The sequence below is a fragment of the Crotalus tigris genome, unplaced genomic scaffold (genome assembly GCF_016545835.1).
Source record: "Crotalus tigris isolate CLP2741 ecotype Arizona unplaced genomic scaffold, ASM1654583v1 scf7180000024167.7108832, whole genome shotgun sequence".
Classification (NCBI taxonomy): Eukaryota; Metazoa; Chordata; class Lepidosauria; order Squamata; family Viperidae; genus Crotalus; species Crotalus tigris.
The window spans coordinates 5,589,895-5,605,872 of NW_024100417.1; the positions used below are offsets into that span (position 1 = coordinate 5,589,895).

At 37.3% G+C, this 15,978-nt stretch overlaps 1 protein-coding gene and 1 non-coding gene across 2 annotated transcripts in view; both read right to left on the bottom strand.

The window, feature by feature from the left end:
• Positions 1-15,978, bottom strand: part of ERI3 (ERI1 exoribonuclease family member 3) — a 241,690-nt gene that overhangs the window by 117,132 nt on the left and 108,580 nt on the right. The gene's annotated exons all lie outside the window — the stretch shown is intronic.
• LOC120299040 lies at positions 1,386-1,549 on the bottom strand. Its single transcript, XR_005554306.1, has one exon. It is a non-coding gene; the product is annotated as a U1 spliceosomal RNA (small nuclear RNA).

The following is a 15,978-nucleotide window of genomic DNA, read 5'->3' on the forward strand; positions in this document are numbered from 1 at the left end:
GTTGTAAATTGTGCTGCATGAAAAATATCTCAAATCCTTCCAAATCATAAAAGACATTTCATCCCCTTACATGATGAAAGTAAAAACAAAATTAATACATTTAATATGAAGCTAATGATTAAGAAATTCTAAAATCGAAATTGAGTCCACAATTGAAGCCTAAGAGTCGCACCATTTAGTAATGTAGTCAGTGCAACAAAATTGTTCACATGTACAATTAGTGTAAAGTCAGTTCAGGTTTGACATTCTTAATACAACCAGCTATGTAATCTCAGAACAGTTCTTTTCCTAATATTCCTCAGATAGTTATCTTAAACCATGTGTCAATAGTTGTTTCTCACAATAAAAATAGCACCTCTGTGATAAAAGCACATGATTTAATAAGAATCTTCTTCATTTTCTTGTATAAAGCTTCATAATAAAATCTAAGCACTTTAAGAATGTTAGATAAAACACCCTGAACTCTTGAAGAGATAGCTGGAGGGATTCCCCACCAGCATTGTTGTTATTCCTATTGTTCTTTGAATGGTTACCCTGCATTTCTGTTCTGGCAAACACCCATGGCAACTAGCAAATTTTAGAAGAAAATAGAATATAAACGTTTTAAAATACAGATTAAAATTAGCAATAAAATAAAAAATAAGTGCCCACAAGATATGTTTTACAGATTTCCTAAATTATTGGGGGAGGAGAGGATGTAATTATCACAATATTGCACTAACTTTTTATAGTGGAAGGAACGTTTATTGTTTTACTTTTTCATGTAGTGATAAGTTATCAGCATTTGAACCAAGTCCATCCCTTTTCTGCTCAGAATTTCTTCACAGAACCAAATTATATCAGAAAATGGAAAGACAGAAAACTAACTGCTTAAGATACAGAAAAGACTGCAATGTCTTTGTTGTTGTTAATATTTTTTAGCTATTTTATGTTTCACCCCCAAAGGGGCCGATGGTGACTGAATGAAATACAACCTCAGTTAAAATAAGGAATATTTCAATTACATCTGTCACCAGATAACAAAGTAATGATATATCATGTGATATTAAATCCATAGTAATCATATCGGTGATTTTTATAGGGTGCTAATCATGTTATTATACCTCAGTAATTAACAACAAAAGATATTGAGCTCATTGCCTTTCACTGTGTCTATGAAAAGCCTGTAGTCTTTTGCCAGGAAGGCCAGGACTAGACAATTTACATCTGGTAACCACCAGCCCACTGAGTGGCCAGAGAAAGAAAACACAGGGAGATAAGAAAATGGTGATTGCTTTTGTCATTTTTCATTCATTAGAATGAAGACAAACTAGTCCACTGTGAAATAAAGGAAGAAAAGTAATAGATAATAGTTAGGTTGGTAAAACTGTTAGGTTGGTAAAAAAAACAGAGCAGCGCGAACGCAGTCCCCCACTACCACAAATTATGCAGTCGAGTTTCCCGCATTTGGGGAAATCGCAGGGGTCAGCACACCCAGAGTGCAATGGATGAGCCTCACCCTGGGAAAACCACCTTCGTGATCTTGGTGTCTCCCCTGCCAGGTAAGCACTGATACCTATTTTAAAGAACGAAGTTAATTTAAATGAATGGCAGAAAGGTATCAACAAATTTATTTGGGCAGGGAAAAAACCAAGAGTAAAACTTAAAATTATACAAGATACTCGTGAGAGAGGTGGACTCAAGGTACCGAACTTGAAATTGTATTATGATGCTGTGGTTTTAACATTAATTAGTGATTGGGTTAACTTAACAAATGTAGAAATACTCCTCTTGGAGGGTTGGGATCTACTTTTTGGATGGCATGCCTATTTAATTTTTAATAAAAAGGTTGACAGGGTTTTTAAATCTCATATTATAAGGATTTCTTTACTTCGGGTCTGGAGGAAATATTATAGAACTGATTCTAAAATTCCATTATGGGCCATACCATGGCATGCGATAGAGGGGATAAGGAGAGGAGTTAAGATGGATAGTGTTTCTTATGCACAATTACTTAGATGGGATGGTAAAAATTGGCAATTAAAATCTTTGGAAGATTTAGCACAAGAAAATATTATATATTCATGGTTTCAGTATAGACAAATTGTGGATAGATGGAAGGTAGATTGTAATGTGGGTTTGCTTAGAGAAGATGAGAATTTTTTTAAACAAGTAAAAGATCAAAGACGAACTCACATTAAGAGAATTTATGGGGTGTTAGTAGAATTGGATTCAGAAGCAGAATTAGTTAAAGAATGTATGATTAAATGGGCACAAAATTTTGGTGAACCAGTTTTATTAGATACTTGGGAAACTATTTGGGTGAGAAATGTTAAATTTACACAAGCCCAGAATTTGAGGGAGAATTTTTATAAAATGTTTTACAGATGGCACCTTGATCCACAAAAAATGTCTCGTATGTATCCTGACTTACAGCCTAAATGTTGGAGATGTGGATGTTTGGATGCTACTTATTATCATATCTGGTGGTCGTGTAAAAATATAAAAGCCTTTTGGATTAAGATATGGTGGAATATTCAAAGAATTTTTAGAAGGAGGGTAAAATTTACCCCACAATTGTTTTTGTTAGGTATCGTTATTGATTGTGATACTAAGGAGATTACATTGATGTTAAATTTAATTACAGCCGCAAGGTTGTTAGTAGGGCAATGTTGGAAGAAGGAATCTTTGCCTACTTTGCAAGAGTGGTTTCTTAAAGTTTCTTATTTGGCGGAAATGGCAAAGATTTCGGCTTTCTTGAAGGATCAATCGCAAGAGAAGTATGTTGCGGTATGGAAAAAAATGGATAGATTTTATACAACATAAGTTGGATATAAAAAAATATTACTTAGTTTTTTAATAATTTATATTTAAAATGGAATGTTTTGTTTTTTTCTTTTTTCTTTTTTTTGTTCTTCTTTTTTCCTTTCCTTTTCTTTTTTTTTATTCTTTTCCTTTCTAAACATTTATTTTTTGTATTCATGTTTTTATTTATATATATACTATTGTTAATTATTTTATAATTTTTCTAATTAATGTATTTAGATTTCTAACTAATGTTAGATTCATTTATGGTTTATATCTTTTTTTAAGATTTTTTGATGAAATTTTAATTAAGCCTATATTCAGCTCTGGGAAGGTCGGGGGAGGGAATGGGAGGGTTGGGGAGGTTGAGGGGAAGATTGTTTTGTTTTTGTAAAATTTTAAAATTTAATCAAAATTATCTTTGAAAAAAAAAAACGGAGCAGGAAATAGAGACCCACTCAGTGGACTGATTCAGTTTGGCCCTGCTTGGCAACCACATTCTCCTCCATTAAAAGCAATCACCTCCGATAATAAAATATCTATAGGAAGAGGCAACATCCAGCTAACCTTGGACAAATACAAGAAAGCTAAGCAAAGTTAGCAATGGTTAGTATTTAGGTGGGAGACCACCAGGGCTCTAGGCTGGACTGGGAAACTTAAGAGAGAAGAAACAAAAACAAAAATAAAGAATACTCTTCTGTTCCACTATTGCCTGAATAAAAGAAAAGACTTTGCATTTTTGTAGTCTGCCATTACAAAATTATCTGCTTTATAATGGGATGATCCAGGTATGTCTTTGATCAAAAGAATGCCAATTTCAGTTTTCAAGAAGCCATACCTAAATTTGCCCTGAATTACCACAAACTGTAGAAAATGCCAGGCATATAAACCACTCTCTTGTTACAGTTGTTCTGGATAGAGAAGGGAGATAGAAAACAGAGTCAATGTTCTAAATTACTAGAGTAATGGCATTGGAATTAGGAGCACTTTTCTAGGTATCAGTACATTGTGCATAATTTTGTTCTTCAGATGTGCCCTGCAACGGTGAAGGTCAAAAAAGTGTTTTGTTTTTTAAAACTGAATATGAATTTCATATGAACACAGCTCTATCAAATTTTCAAAGTTGCATTAGAATAGGAGCAGCTTACACATTATCCCTTAATAAGATAATACGTGGGCCCATACCTCATTTCCTACTTCACTCTTTCAGTCATGACTCATTTTCTCGATTGCCTCAGAAAAAGAGGGAATCAATGTATTGCACTCAATTCAGGTAACTGTGTTTCATAGCAGAAAGAAGACAACCTACAGTTTTCTGTCACCAATGCACAGCAGGGATTTGCCTTTGATTCCTTGCTTAGAACTCTATTCACATTGGAAGCACCAGAAATATTGACCAATCTCTTCCTTTTCTGCAAACAGGAAGCAGAATCTTGGAGACCAAGCTTAATGCCTCTGCTTCAAAGTTTCTGTTGACTTGGTTGAATGTAGAGGATAAGAAAAAAGGATTCCAACATCCAAACCTGGGTTCTCGTCCATGGGAAAACATGGGATGAATTATATTGTTTGGGAAAGCTAAATGCAGCATTCTCTGAAGGAGATGATGCCAAGATTTTATTACTCATGATATCCGAGAGAGTGAAGAATATCTTCTAGCTGTAACAGAGCATCAACTTATTGTATTCATGGCCTGATCAATCTAGCAGTTTCCACTCATGAGATAATCTGAGACAGCCTCATTACCTGCCTTAAAGTTTCAGCCATGCACTTAGCTCTTAAAAATGGGATTTCAGGAATATCTGACTGATCATTTCCCTCCTCATTTATTTCAGCTGCCCTAAACCAATTTATAAAGTTAAGAGCAGGATAATAAGTTGGAACATACTTGCAGAGCATGTGCCACATTGTGCTCTTGATTTCTTGCATTCCATTTCAAATCAGAGCTGGAGGAGCCATTGTCCTAATAGTATTGAGAAATTCAGGATGTTCTTTGTAAGCCTCTTCAACCCACGTAGTCCAAAAATAACTAGCCTTCAATTCATCTAATTCTCATTCACCAAAAATTTTTAAGAGCATGCTGCTGCATTTTTGAACTTTAGACAACAAAACAATGGGAATTAGGAAGCTACTTAAATTCCAAGGAGTTCTAGAAATCAGTGAAACTATCTATTGAGCTACAAAAAAAAAAAAAAAATTAACCTCCCATCCTCTCTCTATTCCAAATATTTTGTAACTGATTCTTACCTTTATCAGTATGAACTAATGTGCATTCTTTTTGCTGATAAATCTGCAACTTGAATGCTAGCTACCTGAAATATCTGAAATTAACTGACAAATTGAAAAATCCTCCCTCTCAGATTTGGAATTCTGTGACAAAGAGAGGGCATAAAAGCAAGGTAAACAACAAGAATAGCCTGAAGGTGCAACACTAGGAGAGTACATAAATAGGTAAAACCTGATGAAATCAGCACAGTAATATCTTGATAAGCCTGGGCTTATAAACAATGTTTCAGTGAAGCTTAAACATTTCTGAAACCTTTTGAATTGTCAAATGTTCTGCATAAGTATCATCTAAAATGTGACCTATTTTTTTAAAACTAGCTAAAGAGAACCCAATTAAAGAAATCAATCAAAAATATTGTTTGTTCACTGATTTTCTGAGGAAAATTCAAATGGATTACAAACTTTTAAGCACCACTGTATATGCATATGAACATTTTATTATTTATATCTTTAAGCAATAGTATGATACTTACAATTCTGATGCTACAAATTAATCTCTGCCATTACATCCAAATTAACTATTTATCTATCCAGGTGCTATCACTTTCTTACAGTTCCAAACCTCAGTTTTGACATAAGAAATGTATTGTTCAGAAGCATTTGTGTGGTGGCACACACACATATAGTATATATACACCACTATAAAAGAACACACCATCTCTGTACCTTGAAACATTTATCTGGTACAACTATGTCTCAGAAAAATATTTTACATAAGCATGGTTTCCATATGAGGGAGATTCTTTCAACCAAGCAATTAACCAAGTGGCACAAGCAAGTGACAGTCTTATGCCAAAAATAGAACATAAATTCACCAGCAATATCTGGTAGTAATTTTTTTTTAAAAAAAGGCTGTGAATAAATAATTCTTGTTCCTATATCCCTGATCGGTTTAATTATGAATTTTCACAATAAATCAACAAGCACAAAATATCCCAGTGAGTGTTCTATGGTGAAGGATAAATTTTATCCACCATTTTAAGAAAGCATTTCTAAACTACTACAAGTTTTCAAAGTTGTTGCCATGACATTTTCTGAAAAGAGGTCACAGTAAAAAGACATAATGAGGGCTGGTTCGCAGATGTATTGTTCCTGTATGTAGACAGATATGGCTGTTCTTAGGAACGGGTGTCTCTAAAAAACAGCTTGCACCCAGATTATCTACTGATCCAACCGTAGCAGTACTTAGTAATGCTTTGCAAAACTCTGTTCTCTCTCATTAATCTATAGACCAATCCATATTTGTATTTCTCTATGCAATCAAGAACATGCTGAAGCTATTTATAAATAGGAAAAACTCAGAATGTAAATGCTCAATTACTCTTTACCTTCAGTTCAGGCAGGCAAAAGCAGAAGTTCCTTTGGCCTATACAATCTTTAACAACATACCTCTAAAGGGTTGCAACAATTTGATGAAGTCATATTTGCAGTGATGACGATGTGGTATTTGTCAAGCTACTGAAAGTTTGATTTATTTCAGAAAATCTTTTCCTACTTGAGGCAGAGTATTTTAATAACATGCATGTTTCATTAGCCCTGCCTTGATAATCCATATAGGATGGTGCATTGTAACCAGGAAGGAAGAACATACCGTAAATGCCAGCGTACAAGGCGACCCGGCGTATAAGACGACCCCCGTCTTTGGCGCCGATTTCAGCGCTCGCGGAAGTCGCCTTATACGCCGGCATTTACGGTACTACTGGAGTTAAAGCAATACTCACCAAGTAGACCATTCTTTTCCTCAAGCTTGTAATCATATATATTACTTACATCAACCCAACAAGATATTTTCATGTGTGCAAATAATGATGACATTGGTCAGGAATGGGAATCCTATTAAAGAATAAATTCTATCCAGTGAAGCTCTTATCCTTCATCTCAAAATAACTGGTATAAATATTTTTATAGGTTTCTTTTCTCTCTGCTATGCTCAGCATCAGATGTATTAGAAAGAAAGAAGAGCCTGTAGAGTGTTCTATTATTTGCAGGATGAAATGTCTGCAATATGTTTTAAAAATATATTGCTATCAGGTTATTAGTGCAAATAGGAGTGGGAGTGTTCCAGATTCATTGAGATCCTGTTCAGTTTCTACTTTCATCTGCAGCTATCATTCACATATTTCAAGCTTATTTCCTCAGCTATAAGAACCAATAATTTAAGAAGAAGAAAGAAAACATGGGAGAGATTTAGAACATTGGATTTTGCATTACATTGTAGGTACTATGAGTATATGATGGAATAAATCCAAACATGTACAAAATAATGCTACTCTGAAGAGCGATAGAGCCCTTCCTATGAACACACCTTTCAGAATAAAAAGTATTTGCCTGGGATTCAGTTCTCTATCACTGATGGAGTGTGATATTTAGCTAACTAAAAAAGAAACAACATCACTAGGTAAGTATATCTACAGGCCTTTTTTTCACAGATGCATAAGCAGCAGTTTATACTACTGTAATGAAAAGGGAGGGGGCAGTTATGATGGCAATAAAAGTTGGAGGAAGGATAAAACTGGGCTCCCCAACATGGCAGTTATAAGTGTCCATGTCTAACTCTAACCTCTCAAAGAGCTAACAAGACTCACTGTTCTGACTTATTATAATAAAGTAAATGGAGCCAATAAGCTTCTCCCTATATATTACTAAAGCTCCCTTTGTCATGACCTTTAACTGGGAGAAACAGGGCATCATAGGAGATCAATTTTTGAACCACAGTATTTCAAATAGTTTAACTTACACAATGTGTCCAAAATCTGGGATCGATAACTCCTGAGGGAATGAAATTTTGGAAAATTGTGGCTCTTTCAATGGTACTGGCTGTTGCTGGGCTGCTGTCATGTGATCTTATTTTATTTCAACATTCTGCAACAATTTCTCAGCCAGTTTTGTAATCCCTTGTTCCCTTCCTCCCACAGCAGTAGCCACTTATTTGCCTGCTGGGAAGGGAGGGAGATTTCTGATCCTTCCTGCCAGATTCTCACAAGGAAACTCAATGGGGAAAGCCAGCAGGAAGATGGAAATCATTCCTGTTCCCAACTGCTTTTTGTTCACCCTTGATCATTCTAATTCTGTATCTCAGAAACAATGTAAGCAAGGCAATAATGAAAATATTTCCATAAAAGACAAGCAGAGAAATACAGCAATATCTGAAATGGGACATTTTATATACCATTAATATTGTACTGTAATGGTTTATATACCATTAATGCCGCACTCCTCAGCATTTTAGTTCCCATGTGTCTGGAGAAGTTACACTTATGTACCCATGTTATTAGTATAACCAGTATTTGCATGATTTAAGCTAGTCTCCCTCTTCCTTTAAATCTGCAACTAGCTCAAGGACATCAAAACTTTTCCAGATATATTTTGGTTTGAAAGCCTACAAAGACTACATCACAATAGTCACTAATATATTCAGCAAGTTCTAGCAATCCTAAATGCTGGCAGATTGGGGCCGAAATAGCCATAGCCACAGTCCTAGAAAGGATCCTACCTATGCATAAAACTGTCCAAGAACGTGACAGGACTCAGTTAGAAAAAGCTATTGAAAGAAATGATCTCTTTAAGTGCAATGGGAGATATTTGTCTCTGATTTACCCTTGGCTTTTTGCTCTGGTTCAGGTAGGAGCTGCACGGGATGGCTGGCAGATCTGAGAGCATGGCACGCCCCAGCGGGCAAAGCGCGCAGTGCGGAGGAATGCGAGAGTCAGTTTGGAGTGCTCCCCATTTATCAAACTCATGCAGCCCGCCAGCAGAGCGAGTCTTTCTATCATTATACCTCTCAAAATCCGATTCATACCACTAATCCTGCCTTCATTCCCCCAGATTAATAACATCTCTTTCAACCTTCACAGTGTGATAAATAGACAAAGAGAGAACAAAAGGAGAAACAGAAGTGAGGGAGAGAGCCAGAGCAACTTTAGATAATAAAGAGAACCAAGAAAGGGGAAAGGAGGGAAGAAAGAGGAAAGATAAGGAAAGAAAAGAGAGCTGACCTGACTGCTATTTACCTTAACAGAAACTTGAAGAGAGCCAGCTCAGCAGAGCTTTAAAGAATTGCAAAGCATTGCTCAAAAGAGAGGGCTTGTTAGTAGCTCCTGCCAGCCAGCTGTTTGCTTGGAATACTCTTCACTCCCAGCATTAGTTCAGGTCATCAGTCATAACAAGTTTATTGGTTTCTTGTGCAGCTTCCAACCAGCTTCCTTTAATGTGAAATTCTCAGGACATGTTCACTTTTTCTTTCGCAAAACTGGTCATCTAGAAGCCGTACATGAAATGCTACTAAGCAGAATTCAGACGAGCCAAAAGTTCAAGCCTGGTTTGTTTATACTGCTCTCTTGGGTAGCAAAGGACCAGATTAATACAGATTCTTATGATTACAATAAAAGGACAACAAGAGAAGAAAGAATACCCAACCAGTTCTAGGCAGAACGTTCCCCTAATTTACAGACACAGGTTGTTACTTTACTCTCTCTTTTTCTATCAGAAGAGCATACTCCAAAACTGATGGCATATTGAAAAATCCCAGCAAAGCTTCATAAAAATAGCTCATCAGTTTTGTCCCAAATTCCATCATAAAGGAAGAGAACATCAAACAAATGCTGAAGGAAGACCAACTTTTTTGAAGTTTAGTGCCCTCAGAGTAGAAAGCTGGGATACAAATTGAAGTAGTAGTAGAAAAAGTAACAGAAATGTAGCTAGGATATTATCCCAATGATCGAGTTATTATTAAACTATATGGTCAGGCTAGTTTTGTTCACAAACCAGCCATTGTGCCTCATAATTAGATATTGTAACCAATTTGAAGATATTTGAAGACATCTAAAAATACATCCATGTATTCTATGACTCCATGTCATATATTTTATTATCAAATAAAAAGTATTTGCTATTTGTCCAAGAAGCTTCAATTAGGACAGAAGAATGCATAAGCAAATTATCTGATCAAACTCTTTTAGATTTACCATTGATGGCTCTGAGGTCCATATAACTAAACCAAAAAACCCCCCAAAAAACATTGTACCAGTAAACAAGCATCTACTGTGTTTCCCCAAAAATAAGACATGGTCTTATTTTTTTTTGCCTCGAAAAGAGGCAGTAGGTCTTATTTTCAGGGGATATCTTTTTTTCCCCTGACACCTTGCCTTATAGCAGTGGCACCAACAGACCCATCCAGCAGGAGCCCACGTGGCCACTGGCCCACTTTTGTGGCTGCTCAGGGAGGCTGCCTGGCCTACCGCACCATGCCATCACGAGGTGAGGCAGGTGGGGAAGGGTGGAACAGCCCCAAGCACCCCATAGGTGCCAAACGCTTTTCACCCACAGGCAGACTGAAAGCTTCATCTGCTTGAAAATGGGGTGCTTGGGAATGGAGCAATTAGCCCCATTCCCAAACGCCACATTTGCAAGCAGATGAAACTTCCAGTGTCCCTCTGGGAGAAAAGTGTTTGAGCACCTATGGGGCATTTGGAAACAGAGCGCTCCGTTTCCAAGTGCCCCATCGGCTCCCAAACACTTTTCCCCCAGACAGAGAAATGATGGAGACTGGAAGCTTTGTCTGCTTGTAAATGGGGCGCCTGAAGATGGAGCAAATTGCTCAGTTTCTAAGCAACCCATTCGCAAGCAGATGAAGCTTCCAGTCTCCCTCTAGGCAAAAAGTGTGCAGCATGTCTGGATCACTTGCCTTCCCCCCCCCCGCCTCCGCGCTTGGACTTACCTGCACTGTGCCAAGGGGCTGATGGGCTGCAGCTGCTGCTGGACACCATTGGCTCCCGCGCACTCACTGCCGCTTGTGCTGATCATCCCACCCCCTTAGGCTTATTTTTGGGGTAGGGTTTATATTAGGTCCACCCCAAAAAAATAGACTAAGGCTTACTAGGGTGAGTGTTATTTTTGGAGAAACATGGTATTTCTCCTGGAATTTACTTATTTTTAACATTTAACCCAAAGAAGAAGAACCTGAAAATTGCTATAAATATCACCCCTATCATATAATGTTCCACTGATGTTTTAATAATATTTCATATTTTATCCCATTAACTATCCTGTCTTACCTTAAATCCCTCAGAAAGCTGTGCGTCAATCCAATGCCTAGCTTCCTTTAGTAAGCAAAGACATGGGATTTACATTACTCCATCCTTATATTATAGAACAGTGGTGGCAAACCTATGGCACGCATACCAAAGGCGTTACTCGGAGCCCTCTCTGTGGGCACACGTACCGTTGCCCCAGCCTTGCCTCCCCCCATGACACCCTCCTCAGCAGCAGCCCCCCTGAAGGAGAGTCGCCCCCGAGCGTGGCCCATGCGGAGCAGCACAGCCAAGGACATGGCAGCCAGGCAGAGTAGACATGACTGTCCTCATGCCCCACCCTGCACAGTTGATGCTGCGGGGCACGGGCAAAGGGCGTGGCCACCATGGTGCTGCTGGGCTGCCTGGGTGATCTGTGGCGGGCCCTGGAGGCAGTGAGTGGCCCTGAGGGCAGGTGGGGTGGGGGCGGGGCAGGGGGTGGAGCGGGGTGGGGCCAGTTTTTGGGCACTTGGTCTCTAAAAGGTTTGCCATCACTGTTATAGGATACATCACAAACAAAGTCATTTCAATGGCATATTAAAGATGGAAAGAAATTGCTGCCCCTTTCTGATACTGCTGCTTCCATAAACCTTCCAAGGTCTAGGAAAGGTGGGGGTGGCTTCTTTTTTTAAAAAAAAACTATATTACTTCAAACTCTAAAATACAAAGAACAGTAGCACTCACGTACAGGTTAGAGTTTTTTAATGCTGTCTTTATTGGAATAATTTTTTCCTCCTCTATATCAGTGGAGATAGATAATCAAGTCAAAAAAGTATCTTCTAACAATGGATTTCTTTTTCCTTCTGAACTTCAAATAGGAAACTCTTATCTCCAGCCACAGTTGACCAAGAGAAGAGAAGAAAAGAACAGAGACACATTCCCCAAGCCTCCCGTTTACTCCAAAGGCCATGCTAAATCCACATATCCTTACTATCTTCCCTCACTTCACAGAGAAGAGCATTCATAACATTTTATAGATGACATTTACTCACTAGAAACACGGCTGAAAACAGAAATGCTTCTTTTTTCCCCTCAGATCTCTAAAATGATATCTTACCAAGTAAGAGTAGCAGCTGTAAGGACAGATTTTCAAAGCCATCTTCCCACATCTAGTATCTATGAATCAGTTATGGGAGCTTCTAGTGTCCTACTTTTAGACATATTATTTTCCTGGTTTCTCTATTATATATTTACAGACACCTTTTATATTCACAGAAAATATATCTTGGACTGAATATTTTGGAATCAACAACATAGGTTTGTAGTTCTATTTTAGACACTCGTGGGGTAGAGGTTCTATATGATACTGATTTAAATAAATAGGGTAGTTTTTACATTGTGCATTTGACCATTCTGTGTACAAGTATGTTTTTTCTATTGCCACTATTCTTTTTCTCTACTAAAGAAAATCAGATCATCAGTGTCTGTTTTTCTCCCACATTAATAAAAGACAATGGTATGCTGGATTACACTAATTTAGATTAGTGTATAATATATAAGAACAAATCCTACTGCCTTCCTCAGAAGCACTTCCAGGCCATTGTATCAGAAACCTGTTTTTCACTCACACACAATCACATGGGGCTATCTGTCACACAAGGTATCCTCACTTCAATCTACTTGATGACTGATGTTCCACTACCAGCATATCAGGATTGGTTGAACACCCAGACAAATGTTTTATAACTCCTTTTTCCTCTCTTCCTCTATCAATGTCTCCCATGAGAGGGGTGATGATAGACGGTGACATAACTGCCTGTTCCCAATCAAGGTAATGTAAGTAATGACAGCTGACACGATTCCTGGAATATGTTTCCAGTTGCCAGCCCTGCTGCTCTCTCATGTATAGTACAGCAGAACCACAGAGCTCAAATGGAAAGCAAAGAGGTTCAGCACAAGCTCAAGAAAAGTCCAGGTAAAAACTGGAATAAAATCCAAAATACCACAGAGACCAAATTACTCTGCCCTATGGAAAAGCTCACGGAAACCCATATTTCTTTCAGACTAGAGTCAAGAAATTTACTGTGCTAGTGACTGATACCTACAATCTTTGTGAAGTGAATACGTGGAAACCACCAAATTCAAGTTCTTCCTTATTTTATAGATAGTTGTTCTGCAAAGCAATATTGTATGTGGAAAAATACATATAAGATTATAATATTTACTTCAAAATAATAAATTACAAGTTTTAGCTGACCCTATTATGACTTTCACCATTATTTGTCTGAATCCTCGGTCACATCTTGTGGGAAAAACGTGATTGGCCTTTCACTTTTCATCAAGTTAGCACACCTTCAGAATTACTAGGAACTATTGTTATCCCCTGCACTTCCATTACAGACTAATACAAAGCACAAGGGGAAGAAAGAAGTCAACTTTTTGTTTTGTGAGAAGTTGGAGAAAAAGAGAAATGCTTCTCAATGTCATGTAAGAAAATAGCTAAACATAGCTATTTAATCTAGAATAAATTTAGGCTTACATATCTGACATATAGATAGGTAGTCCAATGAGAAGCAGGGGCTCTCAGCCAGTTCTGCAGTGTAAAAAGTGGAAACAAAATTGCAGAACAAGATGGCCGTTAAAGGTTGGTTTTAAAATGTCACAATCACTATATCATATCCCTTTGTCCATCATACTATTTGGGGTCTGTACAATTAACAAGGCAACCCAAGGGAAGAAAAATATGGTCACTTTCAAATAATATATTAATATAGTTACCGTATTTTGTTTGTTTTTCCAACATCTATATTTCCCATTATTAACTCTTTAGCTTTATTTTTGGATTCCTCTTGTTGACTGTTGGTGATTTCCACCCACACAAGCAGAGACAGATTCAAAGAGTTAAGTACATAAAGGAAAACTATGTTGCATCAAATGAAAGGCCTAGCAAGTCCAACCTTCTGGTCTTTGGGTGGCTAGTCAGATATGTATAGCTATTTCCCATGAGAAATAGTAATAGCTCTTAGACTTATACACCGCTTCATAGTGTTTTACAGCCCTCTCTAAGCGGTTTACAGAGTCAGCTTATTGCCCCCAACAATCTGGGCCCTCATTTTACTGACCTCAGAAGGAAGGAAGGCTGAGTCAACCTTGGGCCGGTAAGAATTTAACTGTTGAACTGCTGGCAGCCAGCAGTCAGCAGAGGTAGCCTGCAGTACACTGCATTCTAACCACTGTACCACCCCATAGGCGTGTTAGTATCTTGTTATTCATGTTCCCTAGCAACTAATATTTAGAAGTGCATGTCGCTGAGATAGTATAATTTTGAATGGCCTTTTCCATTGATGAGCCTTATGGAATACATATGGGCACTGAGATTTATTTTGGGCTTTTGCTCTTAAATGCTCAGAATAATAATATATAATAGGTGTAATATCTTCAGTCTCATTCTCACACCACACTCAAATCTGATGAAACCATTCATTGTTTACTTTTTGAGTTATTTCTCAGCAGAGTTTATAAATTTTATATGAACAGAACCTGTAATTTTCTAATAATATCTTCTAATAGAGGCATTTGGAGAAGAAGAAGAAGATAAAATTGAATACTTTGGCAGCCAAGAATTAATAGCAAAGAACATTCTATGATAACTTCTTAATAATCATGGTTCCTCATCTCCCAAACTTTACATACATTATTTTCTCTCAATTCTCCGTATGACCTGTCTTATCCTCATTTCTATATAGCATATTGCTTTAAACAGCAACACATTTTTCCCCTGGTATCAATCAGAATTTTCAAGGCAATTACCCTCTTAATCAATTATTGCTATCAGCAGCCCACTTAGATTCTTTCTCACTGAGGCACAACAGAGAAGCTAAGGGGCATCACCAGATCAAGCATATTCATTCTGTGTGGACATACCTACCTATATCAGTGTAAAAATACATGAAGGACACTTCAAGGAGCACTTGACAAAAATGAAACAAGCCAGCATAGGAAAAGGGATTTAAAGAAAGAAATGGATGCAGAATATAGCAAAGGCCCTAGGGTAGACAATCATCTGCTGAACAACAAATTAAGTTATGTTGTTAGACTGATTGCACATCATACAGTCTACGTGATAAAATACCGCATGGTATATCTTATTTATTAAATGAGTAACCACAACATTCCAGTTTCGCAAAAAATCAAGTATAAAATTTATTGAATTCAAACTTGTGGTTTATAGGTAAATATTTGTATTTTTTAGAATACTTCATTTTCTCACAAATGCATATAGTGAAGTCCTTCAAATACAAGTTCCTCTTGAAATGTAGTTTTTTGCACTTCTCTTTTCAATTTAAGGAAGCAGGATTTTTCTGAATACATTCCTGTTCCCAGGAGGACAAGAGGACTCTTCTGTTTTGTAAAATCTAAAGAAGCAAGTGAATTCTTGGAACATTAACTTCAGCTGCTATTATAATCCAAAAACTGATCTAATACCAGCATCATTAAATACAGTGCATCGTTCTAACAAATTATATTGAATGTTGATATCTTCAAAGCCTGGACCCTCTCATTCATTTGTTCTACAAACACCTGCTTTTCACTTACTAAACCGGGCTTTCCTATTTTGTATGCTGGGAAACATGTTAGCACATCTTACTGCACGCACAACTGTATTATAAGATATACTGTTTACAATACTGGTATATGTATTGTTAGCTAATTTTACCGTAATGAAAATTACTTCATTCTTGGTCCAGAAGCAGATTTGCCATGCACAAAAAATGCCACTGATAAAATTATTGAGGTTACATCCTTGTTCCCAAATTCTCCACTAATCATTTCCAGAGGACACCCTCACAGTGCCAGATACAGATACTGACACAATACTGGTGCCTGTATTTTTGTGAATCTG